This window comes from Pristis pectinata, chromosome 9 (assembly GCF_009764475.1).
Source record: "Pristis pectinata isolate sPriPec2 chromosome 9, sPriPec2.1.pri, whole genome shotgun sequence".
Lineage (NCBI taxonomy): Eukaryota > Metazoa > Chordata > Chondrichthyes > Rhinopristiformes > Pristidae > Pristis > Pristis pectinata.
The window spans coordinates 31,715,799-31,723,715 of record NC_067413.1 but is presented as its reverse complement, the minus strand read 5'-3'; positions in this window follow the sequence as shown (position 1 = coordinate 31,723,715).

Here is a 7,917-nt window from a genome sequence, read left to right as displayed (position 1 = left end):
GTGCGAGGTGGGAGGATGTGGGAAGGCGGGGAAGATTAAATGGTGGAAGATGAAGAGATGGTATTGGGACAAGTAAGGAAACAACAGATGGGAGTGGAGGAGGTGTTGTTGGCAACAGCAGGATCACTGCTAACACTTGCTCATTGGAAAAATGGAAAATATTCCTAGACAGCAGTGGCGTTACTATTTATTTTTCCATCTGTTGCATCTTGCATTGATTTACTAAACACACTGCACTTGCCAGGTTTTTATCTGCAGCAGCAAACAATCTGCTGGAGGAACTCAACGGGTCGAGCAGCATCTGTGGGGGGAAAGGAATTGTTAATGTTCCGGGTCAAGAGCCTGCCTCAGGACTGAGAGTGGAGAGCAGAGATAGATGGTATAAAGAGGAGAAGGGGAGAGGTGAGACAAGGGGTGGGAGGTGATAGGAGGACTGAGGAGGGAAGGATGATGGGCAGATGGTGCTAGGTGGGGGAGGGGACAGGTGGAGTTGGGAGACAGAGGCAGGTGGGTGATGTGTGGAAGCAGACAAGGGAAAAAAAGGCAGATGGAGTCACGTGGGGTGAGGGGAGGGGAGGATGAAGGTGGAGACAGAGGCTGGAGGGTGATAAGCAGGGACACAAAGGCTACCAGAGCTGGAATCTGATAAGTAAGGAAGATGATGACGGGAATTGTAAAGGGAGAGATGTGTGTGTGAGAATGTGTTATGAAGTGTGTGTGTTTGTGCATGCGTGTTAATGTGTGGGAGAGGAAGGTGAGTGTTTGAGTTGGGGAAGGAGAAAGGATTGGTATTTTTTTAAGAGAGGGTTGCATTCTGATCAGTATTTCCATAACTTGATGAAGAATCCAGACATATCTATCAAAAACTGTAGAGGGTCTCCAGAAGAAAAAGACCGTTTGATGATAATGTTGCATTGCTTTGGCGTGTATGCTCCTTATTGGCCTCCTCCCACCTCTCTCCATATCGCCCCATCACCATAACTTTCTATTCCTTTCTCCCTTGTGTTTATCCAGATTCAATATTATTCCCACCCTCTGGGTAAAGGAGTTTTGCCTGAACTCCTGGTCATTAGCGACCACCTCATTTATGGACTCTAGTTTTGGTCTTCCTTGCATGTGGAGGCATGTTCTCAACCCTGCCAAAGACCTTCATAATTAACAGAGTTCTATCAGCCTTCCCTTATCCCAAGGCCCTGGTTTTGAGTCTTTCCTGGGAATTATAACCTTCCTGTAATTATATTGTCCTTCCCAATCTTTATAGGGAGTGGGAGCTTTACATGTGGCAATAAACATCATCTTCACTTCTGAAGGATGAGGGGGAATCTCATGGAAACCTACCAGATACTGAAAGGCCTGGATAGAGTGGACGTGGAGAGGATGTTTCCATTAGTAGGACAGTCTAGGATCTGAAGGCACAGCCTCAGAATAAAGGGATGTCCCTTTAAAACTGAGATGAGAATGTATTTCTTCAACAAGAGGGTGGTGAATCTGTGGAATCCGTTGCACAATGGGCTGTGGACGTAAAATCACTGAGTGTATTTAAGGCAGAGATTGATAGTTCTTGATTGGTAAGGGGGTTAAGGGATAGGGGGAAAAGGTGGGAGAACGGGGTTGAGATAAAAAAATCAATCATGATTGAATGGTGGAGCAGACTTGCTGGGCTGAATGGCTTAGTTCTGCTCCTATATCGAATGGTTTTATGATCTTAATATGTAAAATAAAAGCTACCACAAAACTGCTGGATTGCCATGAAGTCCTACAGGGGAGATATTCTACCACTTGGTACCCTATATGTGACTCCAAAGCCGCAACAATGTGGTTGACTCACACCTGAGCCTTCACCAAAAAAACAGGAGCAGTCCCAAGGTGAGGGTGGAGCATCTCACCCCCACCCTCCCAAGGGCAATTGGGGATGGGCAATAAATACCAACCTGCCTATTTCCCATGAATGAATGTGCTATCAATAATATTTTAATGGTGATGAGAGTAGGCTACCAGAATTCCCATCATAGGTCGGTAACGTGTTAGTGAGAGGTTTTCCTGTGATCGGCACCTCATCGTGGGAGTGAAACTCTTGCCTCCTTCATTTACACAAAGGGGAGCAGGACCAAGGCCTTGGCACAGTACTGAAATTTGGAACAATATTTCCAAGAGTTTGGAACAATATTTGGAACAATATAGAAAATAATCTTAAGAAAATGGAGAACACACCACTGGAAGCCAATGGGGTATAAAGGAATATAATGAAATATATATTTCTATATCGATTACAAGAATGAATTCTCCAACATGCTTAACTAGGAGGACCGCTGCCTCACAGCTCCAATCAATCCTGACCTCTAGTGCTGTCTGTGTGGAGTCTCCACATGCGACTGCATGGGTTTTCTCCGGGTGCTCTGGCTTCCCCCCACATCCCAAAGACCTGAGGTTGGTATGTTAGTTGGCTGCTGTAAATTACCCCTAGTGCATAAGGGAGGGGTAGAATCTGGTGGGAGTTGGTGGGAATGTAGGGAGAATACAAGTCAGATTAATGTGGGATTAGTATAAATAAGTGCGGAGTGGTCAGCACAAACTCAGTGGGCCAAATGGCCTGTATCCTTGATATATGGTTCTATACTTCTAGGAGATAGGATCACGGGTGTATGAATTTGCGCCTGTCCTTCATCAACTTAGCTCCCATCCTGGTGCACCTTGATTCCCATTCTTGTGTCATGTGTCCTCCATGGTCTTACCCCTCCGAATCTCTGCAATCTCCTCCACACTCACAATCTTCCAAGATCGCCACACTCCTCCAATCCCGCATCTTACGCTTTCCTGAGTTTAATTGCCCCATCAGTGATGACCAAACCTGAGCTCTGGCGTTCCCTTTGCACATCTATTCATCATTTTCCTCCTTCAAGGTACTCCTTAATACATTCCATTTGGACCTTGTCCTATCTTTTGCATTTGGATCTTGTCCTATCATTTAATATCTATTAATATCTATTACTCTTAAATGCAATACTACAAAACAGAATATAAAGGCAAAGGAAAGAGTTTGTAGAGAAATAGCCCCATCTGCTGATCATAAGTGATAATGTTCAGGAGAATAAAGTTTTTTACCTTCTCCAGAAGGTTATTGGCCCTGCCACTGAAATGCCCCAATTCTTCTGTCTCAGCTACGTATTTTACCACACAAACAGCGTGAACTTCTGCTTATGTAACACATTTACCATAGTAAAATGTCACGAGGAGCTTTTATCAGACAAAACTTGACTCCAAATCACATAACGAGATGATAAGCTATCTTGCCGCAAATGCCTGCCTCCCAGAATTGGTGTCTGTGGTTCCTGCATGCCTGTACTCATCTGGTCTAAAAGCAGGGGGCTGATTTCTCTGGCCTCCTCAACCTTGAGTTAGGTGGTAGGGTCTCAGCTGTGACTAGATCTCAGATGGCCCAACACTGAACACCCCAATGGGCTATGATAGAATGCAAAGTTTGGGACAGAGATTTATCTTCTGTCACAAATGTAAATCATTTCAACATTTTTTTAAATGTTTCTTACATTCAGACACATTTTAAAAAATTGAAGTAAATGATTATAAAAAGACTGCCTTTCTGGAGTTTGAATTTCCTATGTTTGATGACTCCATTGTTGGCGGCTGCGGCCCTGATTTCTGGAGTTCCCTCCTTAGCCTTCTGGCTTTCTCTCCTTTACAATGATCTGCAAAACCTATGCAATTGACCAAGCCTTTGGAAGCTCCACTGATTTTCTTTCTGAGACCTGGTGTCAGAATTTGATTTATTAGTACCTTGGAGTGCTTCGTATGTCGGAAGCACTCTACGATCCAAATAGTTGTTGATCAAAAAGGCAAAAGTCGCAGGAGAATTGCTCTATGAAATCCTGCACTAGATGTTGCATGTAGGTTTTGTTAGTTGAGTAGTACAGTGATTAGGAAACTGGACTAGTATTTAGATGCTTGGACCAAAGATCACAACAAGCAGTTCAAATCCTATCTGCAGGGGAGTTTAAATTCAGTCAATCAAATAAATCAGGATTTTTTTAAATTAAAAAGCTCATGTGAATAATACCTCTGGTTAACTATAGCCCTTCAGGGAGGAAATCTGCCATCCTCAACTGGTCTACCCTACAGTTGACTCCAGGCATCTCCAATGAGGTTGACTCTTAACCGCCCAACAAGCCATAAGATAAGATAAGATCTTTATTAGTCACATATACATCGAAACACACAGTGAAATACATTTTTTGCGTAGTGATTTTGGGGGGGCAGCCCGCAAGTGTCGCCATGCTTCCGGCACCAACATAGCATGCCATAACTTCCTAACCTGTACGTCTTTGGAATGTGGGAAGAAACCGGAGCACCCGGAGGAAACCCACACAGACATGGGGAGAACGTACAAACTCCTTACAGACAGTGGCCGGATTTGAACCCGGGTCGCTGGCGCTGTAGAACATTATGCTAACCACTATGCTACCGTGCCATTCATTGAGGGGCAAATAGGGGGTGACAATAATGCCTGTCTCCCCAGTGATGTCCTACTCTTGTGAACAAATGCAACCAAGTTTACAAGTTCAGAATTCTCAAATTTGTAAAGCGCACAGCAGCAGAAAGGACTTAACAAATCTACCCTGGGAATTTCATCTTACCAAGAAAGAGTTAATGACCTTTGTTTTTCTCTAGAGGCACAAGAGACTGCAGATACTGGAGGAACTCACTGGGTCAAGCAGCATCAGGAATGATGCAGGGCCTCGACCCGAAATGTCAGCAATTCCTTTCCCCTCACAGGTGTTGCTCAAGTTCCTCCAGCGCTTGTTTCTTGCTTCATTTTTCTCTAATCTGTTTAGTCCCAGCTCAAAATGTGCAGCATTTTCCTATGGTTTCTTTGTTGAAATAGTTGCTGTTCATCCCAAACCTAACCTCTGTTCAAAACTTGAGGTTAGAGATCACTATCTGTGCCATCACTGAATACATTCATATGTTCTGTGATGCACTTTCTTGACAGAGGTTCTTGTCTGTCTTAAATTAATTAGCTTAGAGTAGTGACTATCATATTTACCCACATGCAGATGGTTCCAGTTTGAAACCCTGGGGAGAACATGTTGAAACCTTCTGCAGAAAAGATTTATGAGAAGGGTTCCAGGGATGAAGGATTTCAGCACCAGAGTCACACAGGAGAAGCTGGGAGTATTTTCCTTCGAGCAAGAAGGTAAAGAGAAGAAATATTAGAGGTGTACAAGATCATGGTTGGCTAGGGTAGGGTGAATAGAGGGAAGCTGTTCCCATCAATGGATCATTCAAGGACTGGGGGACACTACTTTAAAGTGGAGGGTAAAAGATACAGAGGAGGGAGGGGGAGTTGTGAGAGTCAGTATGGCCAGCAACTCACTGCCTTTTTATATTCATTCAAGGGATGTGGGCTTCGCCAGCTGAGCCAGCATTTAATTGCCCATTCCTAGTTGCCCTTGAGGTGGTGGTGAGCTGCCTTCAGGAATGGCTGCAGTCCTTGAGGTGTGGGTATACCTGTTAGGGAGGGAGTTCCAGGATTTTGACCCAGCGACGGTGAAGGAACAGCGATATATTTCCAAGTCAGGATGGTGTGTGGCTTGGAGGGCAACTTCCAGGAGCTGGTGTTCCCCATGATTTTGCTGTCCTTGTCCTTCTAGCTGGTGGAGGTTGTGGGTCTGGAAGGTGCTGTCTAAGGAGTCTTGGTGAGTTGCTGCAGTGCATCCTGTAGATGGTACAAACCGCTGCTGCTGTGCATTGGTGGCGGAGTGAGTGAATGGCTGAGGATGGGGAACCTATCAAGCTGGCTGTTATGTCCTATATGGTGTTGAGCTTCTTATGGGTTGTTGAATCTGCACTTATCCAGTAAGTGGAGAGTATTCCATCACACTCCTGGCTTGAGCCTTGTAAATGGTGGACAGACACTGGGGAGTTATGAGGTGAGTTACTAACCACAGGATTCCTAGTCTCTGACCTGCTCTTGTAGCCACATTGTGTATATGGCTACTCCAGTTCAGCTTCTGGTTAATGGTAATCCCCAGGATACTGATAGTAGGGGATTCAGTAATGGTAATGCCATTGAATGTCAGGGGGTGATAGCTGGATTTACTCTTGTTGGATATTGGCATTGCCTGGCACTTGTGTGGGGCGAATATTACTTGCCATCTATCAGCCTAGGTCTGGATATTGTCCAGGTCTAGCAGTATTTGTAGTTGTGGACTGCTTCATTATTCAGTTGCAAATGGCATTGAACATTGTACAATGATCAGTGAACATCCCTATTTTTGACTTTGTGAATCAAGGAAGGTCCTTGATGAAGCAGCTGAAGATGGTTGGTCCTGGGACACTCCTGGAAGCAGAGCTAATCATTGCCTTCAAAAGGGAAGTGGGTGGGTTCTTGAGCGAAAATCATTAGCAGGACTACAGGACAAGGATGCTGTACAGGGAGCCAGAATGGACCTGATGGGGGTGAATAATCTCCACCTGTGCTGTAGTGATTTTAAAAGTCCCAGCCTAGAAATCAGATGATTCTGAAAGCATACAATGTGGTGAGAGACAAACAACAGACAAATGAGTCTGACCAAGTCACCACCACATGCCGTGCTGGTTAAGGCACACCCAGCACTGGGTCTGTTGGCTGCATCACCTAACATCTGCTTCAGGCTTGTTTGAGAAATCAGTTTGCAACTGATTGCATCAGATTGAATTTAGAGAATCTGTAACACTATGACAAAATCCATCCAGAGAGAGTCGAGTTACGCTAATTTTCACAAAAAAAAACCTTTTCAGCAGGAACAATTTATTCAGCCCAACTTCCCCAGACCAGTGGTTCGATTCCACATGATCCCCTCCCACCCTTCATCAAAGGCAGGTAGGTGGAGCTGAGTCCACGGCCAGATCAGCCATGATCTTATTGAATGGCAGAGCAGGCTCAACGTACCAGATGGCCTACTCCTGCTCCTACTTCTTATGTTCTCATCAACCCATCATCATGTCCTTCCTCCCTCAAACTCATATCTAGTCTTCCCTTAAACCCTCCTCTGGTCCTCACCTCAGTCACCTGCCTCTGGGAGGCAGTTCCACATTCTCCCATCTCTCTGGGGAAAGAAGCTGCTCCTGAATTCATTTATTAATGACTCTCTTATATTTACTGTTTCTGGCTCTGGGGTGGCTACAGATGAAAAGATTTTCTCCACATACAGTCTTTTTAGCTCTTTTATCATCTTAAAGTCTTTTGTAGTCTCTTCAGGAGAAAGGAGCGCAGACTGTTCTATTTTTCTGCATCTCAGTTCAAGTACTGCAAATGAATTCATTTAAGAATTTGACCTCTCACTTGATTTGGTTGGGAGTGAGGTTGAAGCAGGTAGTCCAAGTGATGTGGTGTGAGTGAGTCTGAGGGGTAGGTGGGAGGTTTTAAGGCAGCACAGTAGGGCAGCCAGTAGAGCTACTGCCTCACAGCTCCAGCAGCCCATAAGACCAAAGATATAGGGGCAGAATTAGGCCATTCGGCCCACTGAGTCTGCTCCATCATTCAATCATGGCTGATTTATTTTCTCAACCTCATTCTCCCGCCTTCTCCCATAACCCTTAACCCCCTTACCAATCAAGAACCTATCAATCTCAGCTTAAGTACACCCAATGACTTGTCCTCCACAGCCCTGTGTGGCAACAAATTCCACAGATTCACCAGCATGGTAGTGTAGCAGTTAGCGTAACGCTTTACAGCGACCCTGGTTCAAATCCGGCCACTGTCTGTAAGGAGTTTGTACGTTCTCCCTGTGTCTGCGTGGGTTTCCTCCTGGTGCTCCGATTTCCTCCCACATTCCAAGGACTGACAGGTTAGGAAGTTGTGGGCATGTTATGCTGGCACTGGAAGTGTGGCAACACTTGCAGGCTGTCCCCAGAACACTA